Consider the following 26,679-nt stretch of genomic DNA (forward strand, 5'->3'; position numbering starts at 1 on the left):
AAGCAAAGAGGGAGAGGGAATCTCTGGGATTGGATAAAAAGGAAAATGATAGACAGGTCCTTCTTTTACATAGGGGAGTGTACAGGACAGTTAACAGTCAACAATTAACAGGATGTTAATACCAATGAGGGGATTTGTGGTTTCCACCCTGGTGCATACGGTGTGCCCTGAGAGGTCTGGAGAAAGGGAAGTTACCCTGACATTCCAAAGATATGTTATCTTAGTGAAAAAAGACCATAGACTCCATTAAGGTGAAAATTGTCAGGGAAGACACATGACTACCTGCCATAAACTGCTTTTAGTTAAAAAGTTTTTGTTTTAGACCATTCTCTGTGGTTACTTTAGGTCTTTGACGCCCTGGCCGGTTTAGCTCAGCGGTTGGAGCGTCGGCCTGCGGTCCAGAGAGACCTGGGTTCGGTTCCCACTTTAGGTCTTTGAGTTTGCAAGGCTGACACACAGGACTTCCCTGAGCTCATCAGGTTAGCATGTGGCCCCTTTTCATCCACACTCTTTGTGGGCAATTTCAATGATCAGTCTGGTCACCGTTGGCATAATATTTCATGTGTTCATTCTGAAATAAGGCAGAAGAAAATGAAAAACAAGAAAGGAAAGAAGGGGTAGTGGGAGGGTGAAAGGTGAGAACTAAGGAAAATTAAAAAGAAAGAAGGCAGGAAGGAGGGCAGGAAGGAGGTCTTCATACCGTAGTTTCCTGGAACATTTTGATTTCTAGAAACATGATTTCATCTATATGACAGCTGGAGCCAAGTTCTTATCACAGTAAAAGACATTTAAAGGCAGAGAGGGCCCTGGTTGGGTTTTCTCAGTGGTTAGAGTGTCAGCCTTCTGACCGAAGGGGTTTGATTCCCGGGCAAGGGCACATACCTGGATTGCAGGTTCCATCCCAGTCTCTGTTCAGGTTCGTGCAGGAGGCAACCAATCCATCTGTCTCTATCACATGGATCCCTCCCTCCCTCCCTCCCTCCCTCCCTCCCTCCCTCCCTCCCTCCCTCCCTCCCAGTCTCTAAAATTCAATGGAAAAATATCCTAGGGTGAGGATTAACAAAAATAAATAAATAAAATAAAATCATAAAATAAAATAAAATAAAGGCGGAGAGGAATTGGGTAATAAGCTTACAACTGTGTTTTGTCTTTCGTCCTTGTCCAATTGTTACTTTCAGAACTTTGTGATTTGTTTTCATTTAGGGACTCCCCATAATACACCTGACATCTCGAGTGTGATTCTGCTACAGAAACAAAACAATTAGACATCTCCCGTTGCGCACCGCTGAAAGATATCAGTGTCTTCTGGTGCTTAAGTTGTCTGGAAGCAAAGCATGTTTCCCAGCCCTTCAGAACAGAACCTGTCCTGTGCTTCAATCCTCCTCCAGGGACTGTTTGGTAAATTGATGGATTAGTTATCCAAAGATTTGCAGACATCTGAATTTTATTGAATTTATTGAATTATTTTCAATAAAAAGATATATATTTTTTTTCTGATAAATTGGGCTGGTTATTTTGTTATTAAGTATGTTTATATGATTCTTTCTGGTTTGTATGTGTGTGTGTGTGTAAGATCAGTGTTTGGAATGGGACCGGAACTCTGTTTTTCCTCTTTGTGAAATCATTCTACACTCACTGTAAATGTGGTCTTTGCCCAGGGCCATCTGGAAAGCTTTCAGGGTGGATCCCCTAGTCATTTGTTACTTTTTTTTTAGAGAATTCTGGAGGGAAATTTTTCTGAACCAGAATGGACACCAGCAGCTTGGTTTAGGCACATGCACTATGGCTGAGGCCACTCACCTGTCCTAGAACAACAGACCATTCGCCACCAGCAGGGCTGATGCTGACTGAAGGCAGAGAGGAGCTGGGTAACACGCTTAAAACTGGGTTGTGTGTGACTTGGAAGTCGCCAGTGACGCTCTTCTTGATTCATTTCTGTGTCTTCGGGAGAGGCTTCTTCAGAAAAGATGACAAGAGCCATGCATTGAGTATTTTTGTAAGATCTGAATGATCTCGACAACAGTGCCCTCTTAGCTACTTTTACAACCAGAGGTGGATGATATTTGGTCTGCCTCGAAGAAGTCAATAAACGAGGATGTAGAAAGGAGGAATCTCAGGACAGGTTATGAATCGCAGAGAGAAAAGGAACTGCGAGAATGATGCAGGTGCATCGACGTCTTGGCCAGGTTCCCACAAAGCTAACATCAGGATCAGGAAATGGAAGGTGACAGGTGCTTTGGGGTGCTGGCAGGCCCGTGGTCGCCAGGGCGACCACCTCTGGAGGACTGCTAGCTCCCCAAGGGCTCCTCACACCGCCTGTGAAACAGAAGGACCTCATTTTATCATTGCCATCAGGACACTTCCCTATTTGCACACTAGTTTCATATGAACAACATGAATTGCACTTGGTGAAACAATAGAGTAGGATTTAGAACTTATAAATGTTAGAGATAATACTCAAGAGCACAAGTTAAAATTTTGTTGAATTATTGTGTTTTCTTTGCTCTACACCCCCTTCCAGTTTACCTAGTTCCAGAAGACTTGTATCAGCATAAAGAAATCATCATCATCATCATCATAATGATAGTCAAGTTAAAAGCCAGAGAAGCCCTGGCCAGTTTGGCTCAGTGGTTGGAGAGTCGACCTGCGGACCAGAGAGTCCCGGGTTCGGTTCCCGCAAGGGCCACCTACAAAAAAAAAAAAAAAAAAAAGAAAAGAAAAAAAAGCCAGAGAGGCATTGTAGCTGAGAGATGGCACCATAGTTAAATGTGCTATACATGGGTACAGGAGACAGACCTTTGATTCCTTGTCCCATTCTAACCTGATTCTAGCAATTCCTTTAGAAATGTTTCTATTATTCTATAGGCTCTATGATCAGCTATGAGTAAGAAGAGAATATCTAGAAAAGTATATCTCCTAAATCTTCTTACAGATATTTTGGATATAATTTCATGATTACTATTGGTTTTTCTCTTCGGAATTGTACCAATCTAGGAAGTCCTACACTTTGTGAACCCTCAGAATGCTGTTAAGGAAAGCATGCTTACACTGAATTCCAGGACATCTGCCTTGTTAACCCAGAGTTTATGGAAAGGGACTTTAGACATCATGTAAGCCAGTGGTTTCCGGTGTGGGAAAGTGGGCTTAGAATCACACAGATGGTCCTATTTCTGGATAGGAAACAATGGACCAGCAGGACATCCCTCTCCAAGTAAATGTGTTGATCACCCAAAGCAGAAGCAGTTTTCAGAATACTAGCAATTGATCAAACAATTTCAGATCATTATTTCCCAAGATAGGTGCTGGCTCTTCCTGGAATGTGGGCACATCTCCAAATGCAAGAGGAGATAGCTGTCGAAGACCACGTGGCATCAACAGCATCCACGATGCAAGACACTGAATGGATAGTAACAATATTTCTTCACCAGTGATAATATCATATGTACGGATATCAGCCTTCTAAGAGATATGGATAGGAAAACTGTAATCAACTTAAAACTGAGAAGCTGAAATTGAAAGGTTCAGAGTTGTGATTCACAAAATAAGCACCCCATACTGGAAGATGCCAATGATCGGAGCGGCTCTGACTGTGCAAATGAGTCCATACGCATGTTGCATTAAGGGTGCCGGTGCCAAGACTGTGAGCTCCTTGAGAGCACAGGCCAGAGGTCTTCACCCCTGCGGCTGCTTTTTGTCATGCATTCATTCACTGAATCACAGAGCACACACTCACCCCCACACCAGGCGCCGCATGGAAAGCGGTGAACACGTCAGAGTGGTACTCGCTTAGTGCAGAATCGAACATGGCAGATTTTAATAACCTGGTACTCACCTGAACTCTTTCATTTTCCCTTCTTCCCTTCATTCTGCAAACGTTAATTTATCCACTGGTGCTGCTTAACCATCAGCAATTATACATCTAATATGTACAATTAAGAGACATATTAAAGGTAGTTCTGTCTGGGTTGCATACCTTTTGGCTCTTTTATAATTGTTTTCCTGATGTTTACTCATTAATCAGAGCATTTTTATGAGTGGTGAAGGGCTTAACATCATTTCAGTCAGTGCCTTTCTTCAGAGCTTCTTGTATTATATCCTGACTCATTTACCATTTTAATTGTTTTTGTTTTAATCACTAGCAAATCTTCTCTTCCAATCCTCCTTCAAAGCTATTTTTGTAACAAGAACCGTTAATTTCGTTTATTGCCATTTTATTATATGTTTTCTATAAATTATGACCCACTGGCACTAGTATTTTGTGTCTATAATAAGCCATCGTCATTGGATAGATTGTTTGCATTTGCATTTTTATGTCTTTTTCACATTCTTTATTGTTAGAATTAGTGACAGCTCTGTCTTCCTGTATATTTATTTTATCTTCCAAAACATCAAGAACAGCTGTTATTTATTTTAAAAAATAAAAATTTAACTCTAGGTAATATAATCTAATCCCCCCCCCACCCCCGACTTTCAATAGTGACTTTGCTTTCATACCGCCTGGTGGCTTTGTGTTTGTTTGGTGGTGGTGTTTTCTAAATGCACATACATCAAATCTCATTACTTCTCAAGGAAAGCATGACCTTAATATACTTAGCTATATTCAGATTACATCCTGTTTTTCTCACTTTGCATTGTCTTCTGAGTTTCTCACGTACTTGGTACTGCCCGGTCAGGTCACCAGCGACCTGCAGGGAACAGAGCTGAGAGCGTTGACTGCGGCTCCCTGGCGAGGCTGCAGCATTGGCGTGCCTACACTGTCCGGCCTTCCCTCTGCTCCTTTCCTGTTAGCAACACTGGGTTCATTACGCTGGAACCAAGGTGACTTACAAAAGTCTCAGTGTCATTACTGGGAGTTTGGACTTGACAGGGAGAATGTGTCAAGAATGTGGAAGACATGACCTAGACAACATTAAACATAAATTAATGTGGGATGATTCAGAAGGAAAGGGAGGACTCCAAGATGATGCCAAATCATTGAAAGAAAAATATTTATTCAAGAAAATAAATGAAGCCTTTTGGAGTGGGAAAGACAAATCTTATTCGGGAATAAAGGCGCTTAGTCGGCTGAGAATCAGGGTCCAGGCAAAAATTATTCATGTATATCTGTTTCAGACATTTTAAGCAGAGGGGATAATTGATGGCAGCCAGGAGCAGGGCCCTTCTGCACCCTCTGGTGGCAATCATAAAGCCATTTAGCTCATAATGTGAATGTATCCTCAGAAACTTACCAGGATCCCAGGAGCTGGCTGAAGTAGGAAGAGTCATTGCTCTAGTCTTAGTTTTTCCTGGGTTTTCATTTCGCTGAAATGAAACCTATACTAATTTTTTTTTTCTTTATTGATTTGAGAGAGAGAGTAAAGGATAGGGAGAGACAGAAATATCGATGAGAGAGAACATCGAATGGCCACCTCCTGCACGCCCCCCCCCCCCCCCCCCCCCGGAGATCCGGCCCACAACCTGGGTGTGTGCCCTGACTGGGAATCGAACCAGCAACTTCTTGGTGAATCGGTCGACACTCAGCCACTGAGCCACACTGGCCGGGCTGAAACCTATACTAATTTATGGAGCAACTTTTAATTTCCAAGAATACTATAAATTTTTATGAACAATGGAAAAATATAACACAAAGTTCAGTCAACCTAAGTGCGCATGCATGGATGGGGAAGCTTCGCTGTTCTCTGGTCAGAATGGGAGCTCAGGGGTGAGCAGGGAAGACCTCATCTGCGGTGTCTCTGATGTTCAGAGAGGTATCCGAAGCTGAGAACAATGCACAAGGTGAGTAGGTATTCAGAAAGGTGATGCAAATTGAGCATCTGCATATTAATATGAGAATTAGAAATTCTAATTCAAATAATTACCTTAGGGGGTTGGTGTTATTTGTGTGCTGAAATCGTAAGGAAAAACAAAAACAAAGGCTTGCTGCTAAGCTGACACTCTCTAGCATTTGCTAACATCATTTAACTCTCATGTTTTTTCCCTGATAACTGCTTAAATGTTTCCTTTCTCCTCCTGACCTGTGGAAATGGCTTTCTCAGCAAAGTTGTCATTTTACACAAATAGCATGGTCCTGCTTCAGAGATCACACAGATTAAAACAGCTGCTCATTTTCTGTCGGCCGGAGAAGCTGTGCTGGGCTGTGGAGCTATTAGAATACCCCTTGGGTTCCCCAGGATGGCAGTGTGGTCGGTGGCGGATGACCCTGTGGCTGCCTAGCAGGCTTTGCTCACCTTGGAGGCATTTTCACATCTTAGCGGCAGAGAAGACTTCCCTTGCTCTCCCAGGCACAGCACGGATGGGGAGAAGCACAGGGCAGGAGAGAAAGCGCTGACAAGACAAGTGGAAACCAGGCCTGCATCTGCTCGTATACCTGTGCGATAGACAGGGAGGAAGCCTAGCAGGGCACCTTTGATCAACGTCCTCCGTGTCCCATTGTTAAAGATGGCCCAGCAAACATTTATCTACCCAACATTTGCTTTTCTACCTTCATGTGAATTGCCTTCCTGCGCTTTGAAGTCTCAAACCACTGCAGTCCCTCTTCTCCTTAGCTCGAGATGGTGGATAAGCCTTGACTGTCTGATCTGTCCTTAGGTCCCCTATGTTTGTGGAACCCCTGTATGTACACAGGGAATAGGTTTGGTCATTTTCTCCTGATAATCTGTCTCATGTTATTTTGATTATTACCCCAGTCAGAAGAACTTAGGACGGTAGAGGGAAATTTATCTTTCCTCCCTCACAATGTCTATTCCTAGATACAATAGTTTAGTTTTGCCCGCTTTTGTACTGGACAGGTCTTTTAAGTCTGTTTATTTGCAGGTTTCCTTCTATCCCTTTTCTTTTTAAAATAATTTATCTCGCCCGGCTGGTGTGGCTCGGTGGATTGAGCGTCATCCTATGGACTGAGAGGTCCTGGTTTGAGTCTCGGTCAGGGCACATGCCCGGGGTTGCAGGCTTGATCCCCAGTAGGGGGCGTGCAGGAGGCAGCCGATTGATGTTTCTCTCTCATATCAATTTCTCTCTCTCTCTCTCTAAAAAATCAATAAAAACATAAAAATAAATAAAAATAATTTATCTGTTGATGCACTGGCTGGTTTGGCTCAGCAGTTTGAGCATAGGCCTGTGGACTGGAGGGTTGTGGGTTCAATTCCCCGTCTAAGGCATGTATCTGGGTTGCAGGTTCAATCCCCAGCTGGGTCGGGGTTGTGCAGGAGGCAACCATTCTATGTGTCTCTCTGGTGTGATTCATCCTGGAGTTGCTAAAACATCTGGGTGGGGGTGGAGAGCATAGTCCTTATCTATCTACATTTGAGTAGGAAGGCAGCTTGAAGTTAGAGAGAAGCAATCTCTGTGTTTAATTAGCAGATGTTTCTCATAACTTGTGGAAAAATCATAATAAAAAGGAAAGGCCTGTTTTCTGTCCTTATGACCATGTTCCTCTTATGAGGGAGGAGTAATAATTTTTCCTCCACCTAAGGTTCTTGGCTAAGACATCCATGTAATAAAAAGATAGAATATTTTTTATTTTATTTATTTATTTTTAATCCTCACCCAAGGACATTTTTGCATTTATCTTCAGATAGAGCGGGAGAAAGAGAAAGAGAAAAACATCAATGTGAAAGACTGGTTGCCACCCACACGACCCCAACTAGGGCCCGGACGAACTACAACAGAGGTACGTGCCCTTAGCAGGAACCGAACCTGCAACTCTCTGGTCTGCAGGCTGCTGCTCTAACTGCTGAGCCAAACTGGCCAGAAAAAGATAAATTGTTACGAGGAAAACCCCCCAGAAGTTGAATAACATGTATACCTCATGTATACATGGGAGGTACCCAGGAAAACCAAGTAACTTCCCCCAGTGGCCCAAGCTACCACTTTAAATAGCATCTCCAGCCAGAAACAAAAGAATATTTTTTGGGAGATGGGGAGCCAGTTATGAGAGGTTTTCGGGCAAAGCATAGCAAAAGAAAGTGTGTTTGTTATGCAGATATAGGTGTTGCCTTTTCCATTAATTACAGTTTCTAGAGATTTAGTCATCCCCTCCTCTGGTACAGGAAGAGAGATGCCCTTTACATAATGGACATTTCCCTAATAAATGTAAATGTCTCTGTTATAGGGTAACTGCTTCTCAGTTTTTGGAGCTTCTCTGTCTGCTGTTTCTTAAAAATAATTAGTGTAAAATAATCCTTATGCTGACAAAGCATATTTGGGGGTAGCACACTCTGTCTCCCCTATCTCTGTTTACTGTATTCTTTATAAATTGGTAATGGTGGTTTTCTGTTAATCTTTGGCATTCCTTGGCTTGTAGGTATATCACCCCGATAGTCGTTTTCTTCTTTCGATGGCATTCTCCTTCTATGTATCTCTCTCTTTTTTTTTTTTGGTACGTGCCCCTAGCGGGAACCGAACCCAGAACTCTGTGGTCCACAGGCTGACGCTCCAACCGCTGAGCCAAACCGGCCAGGGCGTGTGTATCTTTATCTGTGTTCAAAATTTCTCATTTCATATGGAAACAGTCGTATTGGACCAGGGTGCACGCTAAGGAACTCACATTAACTTGGTGGTCTGCAAAGACCCCGTTTCAAAATAAGGTCATGTTCACAGGTACAAGGGGTTAGGACTTCAACAACTTTCGGGGGGAACAAAATTCCTTCTTTAACAGTTGATGGATGCTTGACCATGTGAATCTCAAAGCTCACGGTGATCATTTCAGAGTTATTTTTCAGGGACTAGCCAAGATTTATGAGGGTGGGTCGTGCTATGTTTCAAGCTCGCACCGAGAGCTCCCAGTAGTACAGAAACTGATCGTTTAGAAGGAAAATCCATTTGTGACAGTTTGACACGTCTTTTTTCTTGATTTGCTAATCAGATACCCCCTCACAGGTAATGATCTCATAAGATATTGTGAACTAATCAAGATCAAGGCAGGTCAGAATTTTAACGGGATTTCTCTAGGGTAAACTCAAGTACGCTGAAATCTTCAGGGGGAAATAGAAGTATGCAGATGATTTCCATGAGTGTAGGTTTTACCCCTGAGTATAACATGAACACATAGGCACCCCAGAAGTAACTGCAGTTGAATGTTTACTCTTAAACTATTTGGAAAGTGAACGGCCTCAGAATTTAGGTGATTAAAATCCATATGGACATTGGCTTCAACCAGAAGCGATCATTTTCAGTTCTAAGCAGGTTCACTTGTATTTTAAGAAACACTGGTCATCTTCCCACCACTTTACATTGGGATAGAAAAATATCCTCTCATTGAATTTCAACAAAAAGCTCGCTCTTCAATTAGTCTGAGATTTCCTTATGTATTACCATTTCTGTATTTATTTAGTTACAGCAACTGTGATACATCCACACAGTTCTCCCATTTCCGGGGGATATTGCAGCAGTACAGTACTCCTCCCCCACCCCTCCAACCACCGTCCGCGGCAGGAAACGTTTTCGTGTTTCTGGAACTATTGACAGGCAAATGCAGACATCTGGAAACAAGCCTTCCAATCTGGGTATTGATAATTGGCTCACGTCTTTTATTTATTTATTTATTAATTTTTTTTTCTTTAATGATTTTAGAGAGAGAGAAAAGGAGAGAGAGAGAGAGAGAGATAGAGACATTGATGAGAGAGAACATTGATTGGCCGCCTCCTGCATGCCTCTCACTGGGGATTGGGCCCACAACCTGGGCATGTGCCCTGACCGGGAATTGAACCGGTGACCTCTTGGTGCATGGGCTGATGCTCAACCACTGAGCCATACTGGCTAGGTTAGGCCCAGGCCTTTCAAAAAATTTTCCCGTGCTTAGGAACAAATCTGAACAGAAATCATTAGAGGGAATAGAAATTATTGTTTTTATTTTTAATTTTTATTTATTTTTTATTTAGGTATAATTGACATATGACACTATATTAGTTTCAGGTGTATAACATAATGATTCAGTATTTATATATGTGCAAAATGTTCACCACAATAAGTCTAGTTAACATCAGTCACCATAGATAGTTGTAAGTTTTTCCTTGTGATGAGAACTTATAAGACCTACTCTCTTAGCAACTTTCAAATATGAGATACAGTATTGTTAACTATAGTCGCCATGCTGTATATTACATTTTCTTGACTATTTTGTAACTGGAAGTTTGTACCTTTTGACCCCCTTCACCTATTCCACCCACCCCACTCCATACCCCAGAAATTATTGTTTTAAGTCGACTGCATTGTTTTAAAGATCACAAAATCTATAAAGAAATGAACTCAATCGATTAGGTCTAGTTACTCACTATTATGTAATATATACAAATTCTTTTCTTTCAAGTAATTTAAAAAAATATTGCCTTTTTTTTTTTAGGTTCTTAATCTTAGTTATCTGGGAAAATCCATTATGTTTGATTTGTAAGAGCTAAGTAATTTCTAATTAACTTCTTACCTGTTCCTCTATGAATGTATGTTCAGTGAAAATTTCTCTTTTCCTGATTTAAACATTAATTTTTTCCCCAATGTGCAGTGATGGCAAAATGAAATGGACATCTAGACCGTTTTAGATTTCATGAAAACATTTCTGTCCCTCCTCCAAAAAAAAACCCCTTCAATATTTAGAATAATACTGAAACTAAAACATGCATAAAGGTAATCAGTAACCATATTTCTGCTCTATCTGGAATGTTGTCTCAGGCACAGCCATTATTTGTTTCCGCGCAAAGCCATTCATTTAGCCTTGCCATTTGACCACCCTGGATATTTCTCCCGAGGATTGCGAATGCGAAAGCAAGACGATAAAAATAAAAGCCCGTTTTTATTGGATCTATGTTCTGCATGTTCTTGAGAATTTCAAGAAAAATATAGTATCGTAACCTAATTACTAAGGGACCTATTTTCTATCAGTTGTGGGAGCACAAGTAATTTCCTCCCTTTCTAAATTCTTGCTGGGCTAATATTCAGATTAACATGAGACAGATTAACAAAAGAAAATGTCCAAAATGTTTTATTGATGTACATGTGGAATGCCATAAAAAATATAAGACTTGAGGGTGCATCGGGCAGTTCAGGTTTATGTTTTTATTGATTTTTTAGAGAGAGAGGAAGGGAGAGAGAGAAACATCAAAACGGCTGCCTCCTACACGCCCCCTACTGGGGATCGAGCCCACAAGCCAGGCATGTGTCCTGACCAGGAATTGAACCAGGACCTCTCAGTCCATGGGACGACGCTCAGTCCATTGAGCCACCCTAGCTGGGCAAGGGTAGTTGAGATTTATATGCCATTCTAGACTAAGGGGAAGAGGGGCAGGAGTCTTAGATTTCAAAAGTAAAGTGGGCAGTTCACAAGTAAGAAAGAGCAAGCATGTAATAAGCAAATTCTTGTTGGGACACAGAGAAGGAAGTTCAACAAACACCCTTTGCCAGATTTCTCCCTGTCAGCCATATATCGTTTATATTATGATGCGAAGGTGATGCTCCTGCCACATGGTAAGAAAAGCAGTAACTGGTGTTGATATTGTTAACATTTTCCTCCTCATTATTATGAAATATGTATTTTCTTTCTTAATATAGATAATCTTGGTTAATAAAAATTTTATCTTCACACTAAATACTACATTTAAATAAAGAAATAAACTCAATCGTTTAGTCTGGTTGACTAAATGATTAGTCACTATTATGTAATGTATACAAAATCTTTTCTATCATGTAATTTAAAAATCACTAAAGTCCCAGTCAAAACTTTAAGCACCCAGTTATATAGAACTGATGTCCTATAGATTTTACTGTGGCCTGTGACTGAACATATAGAAATGAATATTCCAGGTTTGCCTGGACTACATAATCATTCATCAGAACAGAGGAAGAAGAATCATTGTATTTTGGGCTAAACTATGGAAACTCCGGGTTTATATTTCATAGAATATTTGTTATCAAAGGAAGAGGAATTCTTGGGGTGCTGTAAGGAAAAGAATTTTCTGAGGCCCCCATGGGAGGATAGGGTTTCGTGGAAAGCTGATTGATGAGGTAACATTAAGGGGGTTCCCCTTCAAGCTTCTATCTCTGTCTGTTTTGCCGAGGAAGAAGTCCAATCTTATCTTCAGCAGGGCCAGAATTAAGGCCACTGCCCAGAATTTCTGTTCCATGTTAAAGCACAGTCCAGTCCAGCATCTGGCTAGCTTAGTTTATGTTCCCAGCTGCAGTCCACTGCGTGTGGGGTTCACACGGCCATGGGCCATGTGGCTGCTTAAGGCCACACGGCTATGAAGAGAGAACAGACAAAGGCAGGTGTGAGTGCAGGTCCCGGAGGAAGAGAGTGCAAGAGAGAGGGACTTCTTCATCTGGGAATTTTATCTTTACAAGATTTCTCATGCTTTCAGTGGCTCCACCCTCCCAGGCTAGACTGACAGGCAAGCACCTTCTTTACCTCACCCCAACTTCACTGCCCATGTGCCCATCTCCCCCTTTGTTCTATTCCTTCCCCCAGTGATCTGCAGGGATGGACCGAGGTTTCCCTGTGGAGCGTGAAGCTGAAGCCTCCTGGTGAAGGATGGTGAAGATGACCATGCTTATAATGTCTGGCTTCCCTTTGCTTTTTTCCTATTAATATATTTTTTAATTTTTTAATTTAATTTATTTTTGTTACAGATGTTTCCTTTTTCCCCCTATTGACACCCTCCTCTCACCCCCTGTCCCCTGCCGCCCCATCCCCAGCATTGTTGTCTATGTCCATGGTTATGCATACATGCATATAAGATCTGTGGTTTATCTCTTCCCTTTCCCCTGACCCCTCTCTATTATTAATATTAATAACTAGGTAATTATGATAACATTTTCATAAACCCCAAATCTCTTAGGACCTACCATAAGAAATAGTAATTGACTTATCTAGAGTGGAGGGAAATCTGTCTCTTTCACATTTGTTTTCAGTTTTTGGATCCTAGAAATAAATCAAAATTTATTTACAAGCATATTAGAACTAATATTTAAGTAGGTGGAGTAAAAGAGTAGGCTTTAAGCTTTGGCTCAGATTTCCCTTCCCAATGGTTATACTAGGTAAACAATTCAGATAATTTTTTTTTTTTTGCAACATGCTTTTAATATGAAGATAAAAATAATGTGAAAGCTTAACAAAATAAACAATTTTAGGTATGCTATATATTAGATGAAAGTAGCAATACGAATGAATATTGATTAAAAGAATAAATACACATCACCTAAAACATTTTTTTCTATGCTGTGGATCGGAAATAGCAGTTTTATTAGTTTTCAAAATCAAACTGAGCTAGCAATTTCCATGTGAAGTTTGTGGAATGTTTATATGGTCCTGACTTATTGCAATGTCTGAATTGTAGCCAAATTCCTCTCTACAGGAGAATATTTACCCATCGAAATCTCTTCCATACATTATCCATCAGGCCCCGTGCTCAGACACCTGAGGACACGGGATGAATGACGATTTTGTATATATGGGCTTGGTGTTACATTCTATTACTGGTGAATACATCATTGACCCACGCCCTGTAACATCAGAGGCGCACAGGCTTGGGAGAGATTTTTAGAGTGAACTTAAATTATTCTCTTGCTAATATGATATTCCTTGAATTTATCCAGAGAGGCCACTTAAACCTTGTTCTTTGTCTTTGTCTTCTTTGATTATGTTGGAATCACTTTTTTTCCTAATTTTTTAAAAACAATTCATAACCTAGTCAGTTATCATTTATTTCTAATCTAGTCTTGAAGATGTGTAAGACATTCATGTTCTATTAATAAATTTAGTAGTACATTGGAAGGATATCAGGTTGCTTAAATATTCTGTTGCAGTTACTCTTATGGCATAACAAAGTAACCCAGAGTTAGCACCTTAAAACAGATTCTTAGGCTGCAGGAATCAAACACAGCAAACCAAGGCTCCTTGTTTTTGCTCCACAGTGACTGGACTCTCCATTTGGAAGCCTGAAAGGTGGGGGTTAATCAGCAGCTGCAGGATGAAATCCTCAGAAGGCTCATTAACTCCCCTGTCTGGCCCCTGGCCTAGGGTGAATCAAAGGCTAGGAACATGGCCCAGAGCACCTACAGAACTTCTCTGGGAGTTTTGACTCACCAGCCTGCACTTGATCTTTCTAGCATATATGTTCAGTTGAGTACAAAGCAGGTAAAAGTTATGCTAGAAGTAGAATTCAAAAGAATTTGTACCTAAGAATTCAGAATGTTTCAATTAAACTACAGCCCAGCCAGCGTGGCTCAGTGGATTGAGCATCGTCCCATGGACTAACAGGTCCCAGTTCAATTTCCAGTCAGGGCACATGCCCTGGTTGTGGGTTCGGTACCCAATGGGGGGTGTGCAGAAGGCAGCTGATCAATGTATCTCTCTCACATCGATGTTTCTCTCTCTCTCTCTAAAACATGTAAAAAAAAAAAGTTAAACTACATAATTCCTGGATAACAACTAGTTCCTTTTATAGAAGGAAAACCAAACCAAACCAGAAAGGCTCAAAAGATGTCAATCATTAATCAGATTTTGATTTTTGAATAAAATTTAAAAATCTCTCTGGATATTGTCCCTTTCTTTCGTTCTATAAACAGGAAGGAAGTCCTGTGAGCACCTTGTAAAGTCTTGCTATAGCTTTTGTTTTTACAGCTGAAGTTACAGACAACCTTCTCCGAAAACAGCTCTGATTCTGAACATTTGTTAGAATTTTTTTTTCAAGAATCTATTATTTTAAATGCTGCCCCAAACACCTTACCTGGGTCATAGAGTAGAGGTTTGGGGAATAAAAATGAAGATGCAAGTGATTTGTCAGCGAGGCCTGTTCTAAAGCCACATCTTTAGGAAACTCGAAGTGTGAAATGATCCTGTCTTATGATGGCCTGGCAGCTGGCATCTTTTTTATTGTGTCATTCTGAGACTCGTCTCCTTCTTAGAAACACTCCATTGTGACTACTGAAGTCTGCCCAGGCTCCTCTATAGGTGCCATAGAACAGTCTGGCGTTTACTATAACAGAGGCTTCTCTGTGCTCTGAGCTGTGCTTTGACTGGTCTGGTGATGTGCTTGCAAGAATTATTTAAAGTTGCTCAATACTTAAAAAATACATGTTTTGAGTTAAAGAATTAAGTTAATATACTATCCATGAATTCTGCATTTTTAAGAACAATTTTTCTTTATTGATTTTAGAGAGAGAGGAAGGGAGAGGGAAAGAGAGAGAGACAGAGACATTGATGAGAGAGAACATCGATTGACCAACTCCTGCATGCCCCCCACTGGAGATCAGGCCCACAACCGGGGCATGTGCCCTGACCGGGAATGAAACCAGCGACCTCTTGGTGCATGGGTCAACTCTCAACCACTGAGCCACACCTTCCATGCTGAATGCTGCATTTGGCTCTGTTTTAACATAGTGTGATATTGGTCTCAGGTTGATGAAATTTATGTACTCTTTATAATTTTTTTTTTTAGAAAAGAGTAGCAACGACTAAATTATAAATTAATGAAAATTCCCCAAAGGGGAAACAAAATAGATTTTTCCCAAGGTGAGAACTTCACGTAAATTAAAAAAAAAAATGCAGTAGGAAATTGTTTCTGTATATAAAATATTCATCGGTTGATCAGAAATTAGTCTTGAATGTTTTCGGCACCTGCTGCTTTGTTAGATTTTCAAACAAGATTTAGTCTTTAAACTTGCAGCTGTCCATCAGAGGAGCTATCTTCTTTCAAAAGGAACAGTACCAGGATAAAAATATTTTGACTTTCACTATCTTTTGTAAAAGATACTAGTTGATTTACTACATTTATTAAAATGACACACACAATTTCTCACTTTCATCCCAGCAACCAAGGCAGGGAAGTTATTACCCATTTTAAATAAGAAAAAGCACTATTAATGATTTGTACAAAATGACACTGTAACAATGACTAGAAAGCACACCTTTTGCTCTAGGTTCATTTCCCCCCATAATGATACAGTGATCACCAGCCTCACGAAGAATTACAACCCACTGTGGCTCCAACACACCGTCTCATGTTCTTTAGATTCACGTCTTAGGACTCACACTCAGGTCTTCATAGGAAGTTACCCAGCAGCTAAATGTCAATAAAGAGATTAACACAGTATTGTTATTGAATTACAGCCCAGGGGTGCATTGAGGATTACAGATAACCAAATCAAAAAATGAATCTTTATACTTATATATTCTGACACACCCAGGTAAGTGGTACAGCCAGTTCAGTTATACATGAAATCTTATTATTCAGGTGTTTAAGGAAGTACTTTAGGAACAAAAACCTTTGAGCTAGTGTCAACCACCTGTATCTGAATCCACAGGGTCTTGTTAAATGCATATTCCCAGGCCCCATCTGCCATGGGCCAAATCAGAATCTCTGTGGGTAGGGTATTAAAATTTGATCCTTAACAAACTCTAGAAATTTTTATGTAGTTTAGAGTTTGAGAAACATGGTTATGCATGATAAAAAAAAAAAAAAAGATGAATCTCTGAGAGTCACGATAAAAGTATAAATGTCATTTACCTTTCTTTCTCTTCCTGCTAGGAATTGGTAGAATAGCCAAAAGGCTAGAAACAAGACATGCATATTTACAATTGATTGTCTTTTGCTGTGAAATGGATTTTAATCTTAGATTCCTGGTCCTTTTAAAATTTGCCACCATGAGTTAAATTGTCAACATTTTAAAATAATTTTATTCCCACATTGATGGCTACCCCCCCGCCCCATTTTAGTATCAGTAATATGAGAAGTTAAATCTAGAAATTTGAATAAATTTAATTTAGATAACTTCCATATACACTCTTTTTTCTTCTTTCTTTTTTAAACTTTATTTTATTTTTCCATCAACATTTATCCTTCTATGCCCTCTTCCACCTCCACACACCCCCTCCCCACCCTCCCACAATCACCACACTGTTGTCCATGTCCATGACTTCTCTCCCTTTTTCTTCTTTTTTTGCTCAATCCCCCTGCCCCCACCACTCACCACTACAGCTGTCTGCCTGCTCTCTATCTGTGAGGCTGTCTCTATTTTGCTTGGTAGTTTAGTTTGTTCATGAAATGCCACATATGAGTGAAATCATACAGTGCTTGCCTTTCTTTGATTGACCTAGTTCACTTAGCATAATGTTCTCTAGGTCACAAAGGGTAAAATGTTCTTTCTTTTCATGGCAGAATAGTAATTAAAAGAATATATGCACCCTTGTGTTCATTGCAGTGTTATTTACAATAGTCAAGATTTGGAAGCAGCCCAAGTGTCCATCAGAAGATGAATGGATTGGTACATTTACACAAAAGAATACTACTCTGCCATATACATGCGTAATTGCAGGATTGGTAAATAAAACTGGGAATGAAATACCATGCACAATAGGATGATGTTTATTGATTTATTAGATCTATATTAAATACCTATTAGGTGTAAGTCTGTAGAACCATGCTGAGAGGAATGTGCTATGTTAAAACATGAGCTATAAGTGGAGGGAGGAAGAAAAATGGGGGATGTCTGTGATACTTTCAACAATAAAGATAAATTAAAAAAAACGAGCTACAGATGTTTTTATTTGTAGAAGTTCCATGAATATTTTGTTTGGGGGAAGCGGTTGTACATGAAAATGTTCTTTTCATCACCATAGCATGGACATTTCCCATCAGCTGCAGGTATTTTTAAAACATGCAATACCTGACTATTTAGTCAGGGGCACTGACCTCTTTTTCCTTAGATTGTCAAATTAAAAAAATGACAACAGCCAACACAATAGCCATCTTGTGTGAATGAACCAAAATTATGTCTATTTTTTGGGGTCAAATGTGCAAAAAATATATATATTGTTTTGTTAGCTGCAGAATTTCAGTAATTAGTTTACATGTGCCATGGGATGAAAAAGGTTGAAAATTGCTGCATAGCATATCCCTTCTTAGCATGGCTCTCAGTCATTCCTGGAAATAAAAACTTTATGTTTTAAAAATGAATTATTTTTTCTAATGCATCACACACTTCAGTGGGTTCAGGTAAAAGCATTAAGGAACCGGACTGTTACTTCTAGGATTTGGTAGTCTCTGGTGTGGACTCAAGGGTCATTTCAGGACATCAGAAAAGGCAAAAGAATAATAAAGCACTATTGTACTTTAGAGATAGTTCTCATCATACTCCTCATAAGTAACATTGCTGTCTTCAATTTGGTGCTAATGTTCCACCTCCATCCCTGTCCCCTCTTCCCTTCACTATAGGCAAAGAGTTAAAAGCTGGATGTCTTGCCTGGCAGGTGTGGCTCAGTGGTTGAGCATCGACCCATGCACCAGGAGGTCACCGATTCAATTTCCCGATCAGGACACATGCCCAGGTTGTGGGCCAAATCCCCAGCTGGAGGCATGCAGGTGGCATCCAATCAATGTTCTCTCTCATCGATGTTTCTATTTCTCCCTCTGTGGGGTTGGGAGATTGGAAGATGGATGTTTTTTAACCTTGTGTTAAACACTCTCAACCTGGTGTTAATGCATTCTTGGAATCCTAGCCCAGGGGAGAAACCTGGCCTGCCCAGGTGTATTGGGTACTTCATTTGCATGTGAATAAGGGTTTGTTATCTTTTGGCTTCAAGGTCTTTCCCCGTAAAAAGCAAGAGACAAAGCTAAGGTGTATGTTTGCAGTAATGCCATCTCAAGGAAATAATTTACTTAAATCCACTTGTGACCTAGAGGTACCAATCTGCAAATAAATGGGACTGTGTCCAGAGATCTGGAGCATTTGCTACCTTGCAAAGCTCCCCCTCACTCCAAGCAGCGTGTGCTTGTAGTTTCATTGCGTTGCACCAATCCTGGCAGGCCGAGAGACGGCATCCCTCTCCATTTCTCTCAAAAAAAAAAGAAAATCAATAAAGCAAAAAAAAAAAAAAAAAAAAAAAAAAAAAAAGCCAGATGTCTTTATTTCTACCTAGCAACTAGAATTATGGATTGATTATTGGCAGTAATGAACCTGGGCTAAAGGACTTGAAATACTAGTATTGGGAATTTGCACCAATAACTTATTTCTGTTCCTATTGTGTCCTCAGTAGCTAAAAAAAAGGGGGGGGTGGATACTTGAAGTGAGATTAACATATCAGAATGGTGGACCAAGTTTTTTCTTGGAGATCAGCATTTGGATATGTTTATGTTGTCAAATAAGTGAAAATAGTGAAGTTGACAAAAATTAGCTGCATAGTCATATGTTAATATTAAAATAAACAAGTTACTAACATATTAATTTTTTCAGGCATGCTTTTCTAATCACTTACTTGTTTTTTTTATCCTCACCCGAGGACATGTTTGCATTTATCTTCAGGTAGAGCAGGAGGGAGAGAGGTGGGGAGAGAGAGAGAGAAACATCCGTGTGAGAGACACATTGAGTGGTTGCCACCCACACGACCCCAACTGGGGCCGGGGACAAACTGCAACCAAGGTACATGCCCCTAGTGGGAACCGAACACAGGACTCTCTGGTCCACGGGCTGACGCTCTAACCGCTGAGCCAAACCAGCCAGGGCACAATCACTTACTTGCTTTAACCTCACTGCAAACAGGCTCTGATGAGACACATGTTTAATATTTTTAAAAACACTAGACATCTCATAAATTAAAAACAGCTTCTGAAGGGATGAGGTAACATAATCAGTAGGTAAAATAAAAAAAATTTTAAAGGAAAAAAATTTAAATTATAAACACTGTTACCATTATATGAATCATTAGCAATAGATCTTGAGTCCTAGGCTGGCATCCACTTTCTAATTATCATACTTTAAGATAATTTCTTTGGTCAGACAAGCTCATAGAATAAAAAATAATGTTATCAAAGTAAAATCATATTTATATGGAATGACAAAATTAATTAATTGCACTTACTTATTTGATAAAAGGTCATACCTATTGCAAAACATAACTTAAAATTTTACTGAGATCCAGGTGAGTATAGCTAACTTCAGTGAATCCAGTAATGCTTACTCAGTTAAAACAAATATCAATGTAGGAAAAGGATGGACTTTAAAATAGATGGAACAGGGTTAGTTCTTTACCTATATGGAAAATACGTATTTTTTACCCTTTACCTAGCACCATATACAAAAATAAATTCCAAGTAGATGAGGAGATCACACATGAAATTCTTTTAGATAACAACATAAGAGAATATCATCCTAATTTTATATTATGAAAGTATTTTTTAAAAAAATGAGCTACACAGGAAAACATTCACAAATTCAACTATTAAGAACTATTGCTGCCCCGGCTGGGTGGTTCAGTTGGTTGGAACACTGTCCAACCAAAAGGTCATGGGTTTGATTTTCAGTCAGGACACATGCCTAGGTTTTGGGTTCAGTCCCCAGGAGAGGCATGTAAGGGAGGCAACTGATCGATGTTTCAATCTCTCTCTCTCCCTTTCTCGTTCTCTCTCTAAAAACTAATAAGCCCGGCTCATGTGGCTCAGTGGATTGAGCGTTGGCCCATGAACTGAGAGGTCCCAGTTCAATTCCCGATCAGAGCACATGCCCGGGGTTGCCGGCTTGATCCCCAGTGGGAGGAGGTAGTCGATTGATGTTTCTTTCTCACATTGATATTTCTATCTCTCTCTCCCTCCCTCTCTCTCTAAAAAAAAAATAAATAAAAACATATTTTTTAAAAAAAGCTATAAAAATATCCTCATTGAGGATTAAAAAAAAAAAACTATTGCTAATTAAAAGACATGATATAATGATATATATATTGAAAAAATAGAAGTCATGGAGATAAAATATTTGAGACATATTGTCCCACAGATGACTTGTCCTGTTTCAATTCTGGTGAAGATACTTGCCACTAAGAAAACATTCCCCCCTACACACCATCTCAGTTTTATGTGGGAAATAAAATTTCCTGTTCACATAAAGTCTAATTAGTGGTCCGGTAGGAGTGGTGGAAGCTCTATTCCACACCATCCTTTAGGAAGGCAAACTGGTTTAGAATCTCTGGCATCTTTCACACTTTGCTTTTAAGGTTACCCTGGTCATTAACATCCAGTGGTAGGTGAGGAAGAGAAAGAGCACTAAAAAACAGGCAGAAGCTTGTATAGGTCAGTTGTGAAAACAGTATGTATCACTTCAGCCCACGTTCTAGTGAGCAGAGCTGATTCCAGGCACCCCCCATGATAAGCAGCCAGAAAAATGTAGCCTTGTGCTCTGCCCAGGAAAGAATGGAAATTATTTGTGATCAACTGGCCCATCTCATCCTCAGCCCACCTTTTTGGTCTAATTTATCTTCTCCCCAAACACCAAACACACTTACCTTCTCCTGGAGGGCTCTTGTCCAAAGTCCTACGTGGTTAGTTCTGGACAGAGGGCCAATGTCTCCTAATGAATATGCAGCTTTCTCTCAGACCTGGATGCATTTCTTTGTGGTCCTGTACACTGGACATTATAAGGAAAATAGCCTGTCCACCCCTCATGTCAATAACTGATCCATAGTGTCTACAGCGGAAGGGGAACAGGCCCTTCTCGCCAACAGCCACCTTTCCCGGCCTGTCCCACTCATGCTGTTAGTGGGTGTCAAGATTTTTTTTTTTCTTTTTTCAAATCTTTTTTGTTGGATGTAAAATGTATTACAGATGTTCCACATTTTTCCCCCATTGATCCCCTCTTCCCCCCTCCCGCCCCCCTCCCACCTTTTCTCACACTATTGTCTGTGTCCATTGGTTATGCATATAAGTTCTTTGGTTTATTTCTTCCCACCCCCCAACCCCTTTCCCTTTGAGGTTTGTCAGTCTAGCAATGAATTTGTGCTTCTTAATCCCTTCACCTTTTTCACCCATTCCCCCAACCCCCTTCCTAACTGGCAACCAACAAAATGTTCTCTGTATCTATGAGAGTGTTTCTGTTCTTCCTGTTCATTTTGTTTGTAGATTCCATTGTTGATAGATATGTATTCATTGCCATTTTGTTTGTTCATACATTTTATCTTTTTCTTCAAAAAGACCCTTCATCATTTCATATAATAACGGTTTGGTAGTGATGAACTCCTTTAACTTTTTCTTGTCTGGGAAAGTTTTTATATGTCCATCAATTCTAAATGACAGCTTTGCAGGATAGAGTAATCTTGGTTGTAGGTTCTTGGTTTTCATCACTCTGAATATTTCTTGCCACTCCCTTCTGGCCTGCAAAGTTTCTTTTGAGAAATCAGCTGACAGTCTTAGGGGAACTCCCTTGTATGTAACTAGCTGCCTTTCTCTTGCTGCTTTTAATATTCTCTCTTTGTCTTGAACCTTTTGCATTTTGATGATGATGTGTCTTGGTGTGTGCCTCTTGGGGTTCATCTTGTTTGGGACTCTCTGTGCTTCCTGGACTTGTATGTCTGTTTCCTTCACCAAGTTAGGAAAGTTTTCTGCCATTATTGTTTCAAACAGGTTTTCAATTTCTTGTTCTCTCTCTTCTCCTTCGGGCACCCCCAAGATGCGAATGTTGGCACGCTTGAAGTTGTCCCAGAGGCTCCTTACACTATCCTCATTTCTTTGGATTCTTTTTTCTTTTTGCTGTTCTGATTGGGGATTTTTTGCTTCCTTATATTCCAAATCGATGGTTTGCTCCTTGGATTTACATACTCTATTATTGAAGCTGTGTAAATTATTCTTTATTTCAGTTAATGCCTCCTTTAATTCTAACTGTGTATCCATGATTTCTAACTGGTCCTTTTTTATGCTCTTGAGGCCCTCCCTAAGTTCACTGAGGTTCTCACTAAGTTCACTGAGCATCCTTATAAGCAGTATTTTGAACTCAGTATCTGTTAGGTTGCTTATCTCCCTTTCGCTTAGTTCTTTTATTGGGGTTTTGTTCTGTTCTTTCATTTAGAACCTGTTTCTTTGTATCCTCATTTTGGCTGCCTCCCTGTGTTTGTTTCTGTGTATTACTTAATGAGAGGTATGGGGCTCGCTGAGACCCGATGCTGCTCCTTTGAAAGAATTTAGGAAAAACCTGAAGCAGGATCCAAGACCGGCCAATCCTATGGTTAAGCAAGTGGCAACAGCTTGGGTGGGCTTGAAAGTTGTGTGGGGCAGGGCGGGGCGGGGCCTCAGGGAGTCAGCAGGGTGGGGCTACCAGTGTGAGCCAGGTTGCTGGAGTCCCAGATATGGCTTCTGTCTGCCAGCCCGGGAAGGGCTCACAAAGGGAACAAAGGCCTCTTACAGCACGTTTGTCCCCGAGGAAGCCCCCTCTCCAGTGCCAAACAGCTCAGTTCTTCCCTGTATGTCTCTGGCGCCCCTCGAGCTGCCTCCCCTCCGAGCTTAGAGGGAGAGAGTCCGATAAGTCCGTGCGCGGGCCCTTTAGGGAGCTGCCTGGGGCTCCAGCCGCCTCAGCCTCCCTGAGCCTCAGTTTCTGCTGGTTTTTCCAGCCAGAAGTTATGGGAACTTCTCTTCCTGGCACTGGAACCCTGAACGGGGCACCGGGTGTGGGATGGGGACCCCTCAGTCCTCAGGAAGGACCTTCCCAGCCGCGGGAGCCTCCTGATTTTTATCCACCACGCTTGGGTGTGGGACCAGCCCGTCTCGCTGCTGCCGCCGCCACCCCTCGCGCCGCCGCCTGTCCTACCGGTCTGGATGTAGCTGCTTTTTTTAAAATTCCGTAGTTGTATGACTTCCATTCAGCTTGATTTCAGGCGGTTTTGAATGATGGTTGTTCTGTAGTTTAGTTGTAACTTTGATGTGGTTGTGGGAGGACGTGATACCGCGTTTACCTACGCTGCCATCTTGACCGGAAGTCCTGGGTGTCAAGATTTTTTAAGGCTTTAACAATCAAGAGCTTTTTAAAAAGTTCATTTTAAGTCTTTTTTTAAGTTCATGGTTTCTCTATCAATAAAATTCCCTGAAATACTTTATTGGGTTTGGATTTCTTTCCTTCCAGATAGTCCCGTGTGTCAGTATGAAGGAAGTTCATGCCTGTACAGATTTCTTAAATCCCATTTACTTCTTTATTTCCTCTGTCATATCATATAAGCCATGATATGGAAGACCATAGCCCTAAATTGAGTTTTGCCACAGAACTGAGTCTTTTTGTTGTTGTTGTTGTTGTTAATCCTCACCAGAGGATTTTTTTCCATTGGTTTTTAGAGAGTGGAAGGGAGGGAGAGAGGGGGAGAGAGAGAAAAACACTGTGAGAGAGACACATCAATTGGTTGCCTGCTATACAAGCCCCAACCAGGGCAGGAATCAAACCCGCAACCCAGGTACATGTCCTAGAATGGAAATTGAACCCGAGACCCTTCGGTGCACATGCCAACGCTCTAACCACTTAGCCACATTGGCCAGGGCCAGAACTGAGTCTTAGTGGGTTTTTATCACTCATAACATTTCTCAGTCTTATTGATTACTGTCTGGAGTCTGAAAGAAGTCAGCCTTTCTAACTCTTAAGGTTTTGGCTTTTATCAGTGGGTACCCACTCATTTGTCAATACATTCTTTTCATTATTGGAAAAGTTTCCAGATTGCTATCCGTCATATCTTTTCAAAAACCGAGCATGAAATCAAACAGCCTTGAATGCACTTTATTCACAAAGACCTTTTTCTTTATGAACTCAGTTTAACTGATGTAACAGCATTGCTGGGAGTGATGAAGGCCGTGCCCTTGGATCGGTCGGCTGGGGCTTCCATCTAAAGTGTACGTCACAAAGGCACTGATAGCCCAGATGGATTGCTTCTTGTGCTTTCCAGCGCCTGGTTTTGCCTTCTCTGTTAGTCAGCAATTTTGATATTCCATCTCTTTTAGATGACAGTTTTATCATAATCTCAATTAGGAATGTGACCAGAAAGCATCTCATTATTCAGACAACACACTCCTTCATTAATGACAACCCAAGAAAAGTGTATCAAAGGAGTTCTTCATAGCTTGGATTTTGAATATACATATAGATTTTTAAACATGGCATATGCATAAGAAAGGTGTAGCTATGTTAGAAGTGACAGGGCATTTATTCTGTAAATTCGTTTACAGAAGCAATTCCCATTTCTGTCTTTTCCATTCTGTGACCACGATCTCGGTTCCATGAAATACTTTATACGGTTATGAACAGGTGCTGATTGAAAATGAATTACAGCCCTGGCCGGTTTGGCTCAGTGGTTACAGCATCAACCAGTGGAGAGAAGAGTCTCGGGTTCGATTCCAGTCAAGGTCACATGCCTCAGTTGTGGTTCAGTCCCTGGCCTGGTCTGGGTTGTGTGGGAGGCAACCAATTAATGTGTCTCACTCAAATTGATGTTTCTCTCTCTCTCCCCTTTAAAAGAAAATTAATTATAATTCACTTGATATGAAGGAATTTCAGAAAAATTTCAATAGCCCTTGGAAGAAAACATAATGGGATTTACCAAGCTAGCATTGAGAACCTCTGAAGTCATCATTTGCTTTCTATTCATTTAAAATAAATTTGCATTTTCTCTCTTAATTCATTCTATTGCATATTAGCAATTCAAAAGGGATATGCCCTTCAACTTAACTCTTCATTACTTTTTTTTTTTTGGTACATGCCCTTAGCGGGAACCGAACCCGGGACTCTCTGATCCACAGGCTGTCGCTCCAACTGCTGAGCCAAACCGGCCAGGACATTACTTTTTTTTTTTTTGAGAGAAATGAAGGTAGAGAGAGAGAGAAACATTAGTGTGAGAGAGAAACATCCATCGGTTGCCTCACGCATGCCCCCAATTGGGGATCAATTTCTGAGCCTGAGCCCTGACCGGGAAACAGACCAGGACCTCTCAGTCCATAGGACAACCCTCAATCCACTGAGCCATACTGGTCAGGCAACTCTTCATTACTTTTTACATTAAAATATAACATTGTTTCCCAAAATAAAATGTCAAAAATCTACTTTCCTTACAGTACTATATAACAAAGGCTTTAAACAACATTCTAAAATGTTTATGTAGACCTTGTGAAATAGTCACTAGTCATTATTTAATAGATGAAGATAACCAGTGAGAAGCCGGTGTCATTAGGGCTATTTACCACATAGTCATTTATTATTCCTGTGTATTGATTCACCAAAACTTTTGGAGCCTTTATAATACTATGTGATATATTATACCTGTTTTTGTTCTGAACATTTGAAAGCATATTTCCTTGATATTTAAATTACAGAGCAGAGGAAAATTCTGTTACTCTAATTAAATAGAACAAATGAGTTTTTTAAATACTCCATTGACTATAATTAACTTTAAAAAATTTTCCAGTTAACAGATTTCTTTAGCAATTTAGCTGCTATTTAAATTCATTATATTTTACTCAAGGATATTTAAAAACCATTGGCCAAAAAGTAATGGACAATAACAATCCTGTTAACTTTTGAGAAATTATAGCCATTTATAAATGAGTTTGCCTTGATAGCCATTTTGAAAATTATCTCAGGAAGAGTTAATATGGTTTCTGTCTTGTGTATTTGTTTATGCATTTTTGCAACACAAGAATCTTTATGCCACACAGGATTTGTATTGACTCCCAAATTAGATCCTGATTTCCAAATTTAAATGGGATAAATGAGCATTCCAGTTTCAGCTGGAGGTCACTTTGAAAAAGACAAATGTAGAGATGTCAGAAAATAAAGAACAGAGGCATACTGTACACATTCCCAATATCTATCTGTTTGCTCAGCACTCTTTCCCTTTGCTGCCTCATTATCAACATAATTAACATACATATTTAGTGTTTACATATATCTTTCATAGAGCTTCTTATTTAA

Source organism: Molossus molossus, unplaced genomic scaffold (assembly GCF_014108415.1).
Source record: "Molossus molossus isolate mMolMol1 unplaced genomic scaffold, mMolMol1.p scaffold_m16_p_8, whole genome shotgun sequence".
Classification (NCBI taxonomy): Eukaryota; Metazoa; Chordata; class Mammalia; order Chiroptera; family Molossidae; genus Molossus; species Molossus molossus.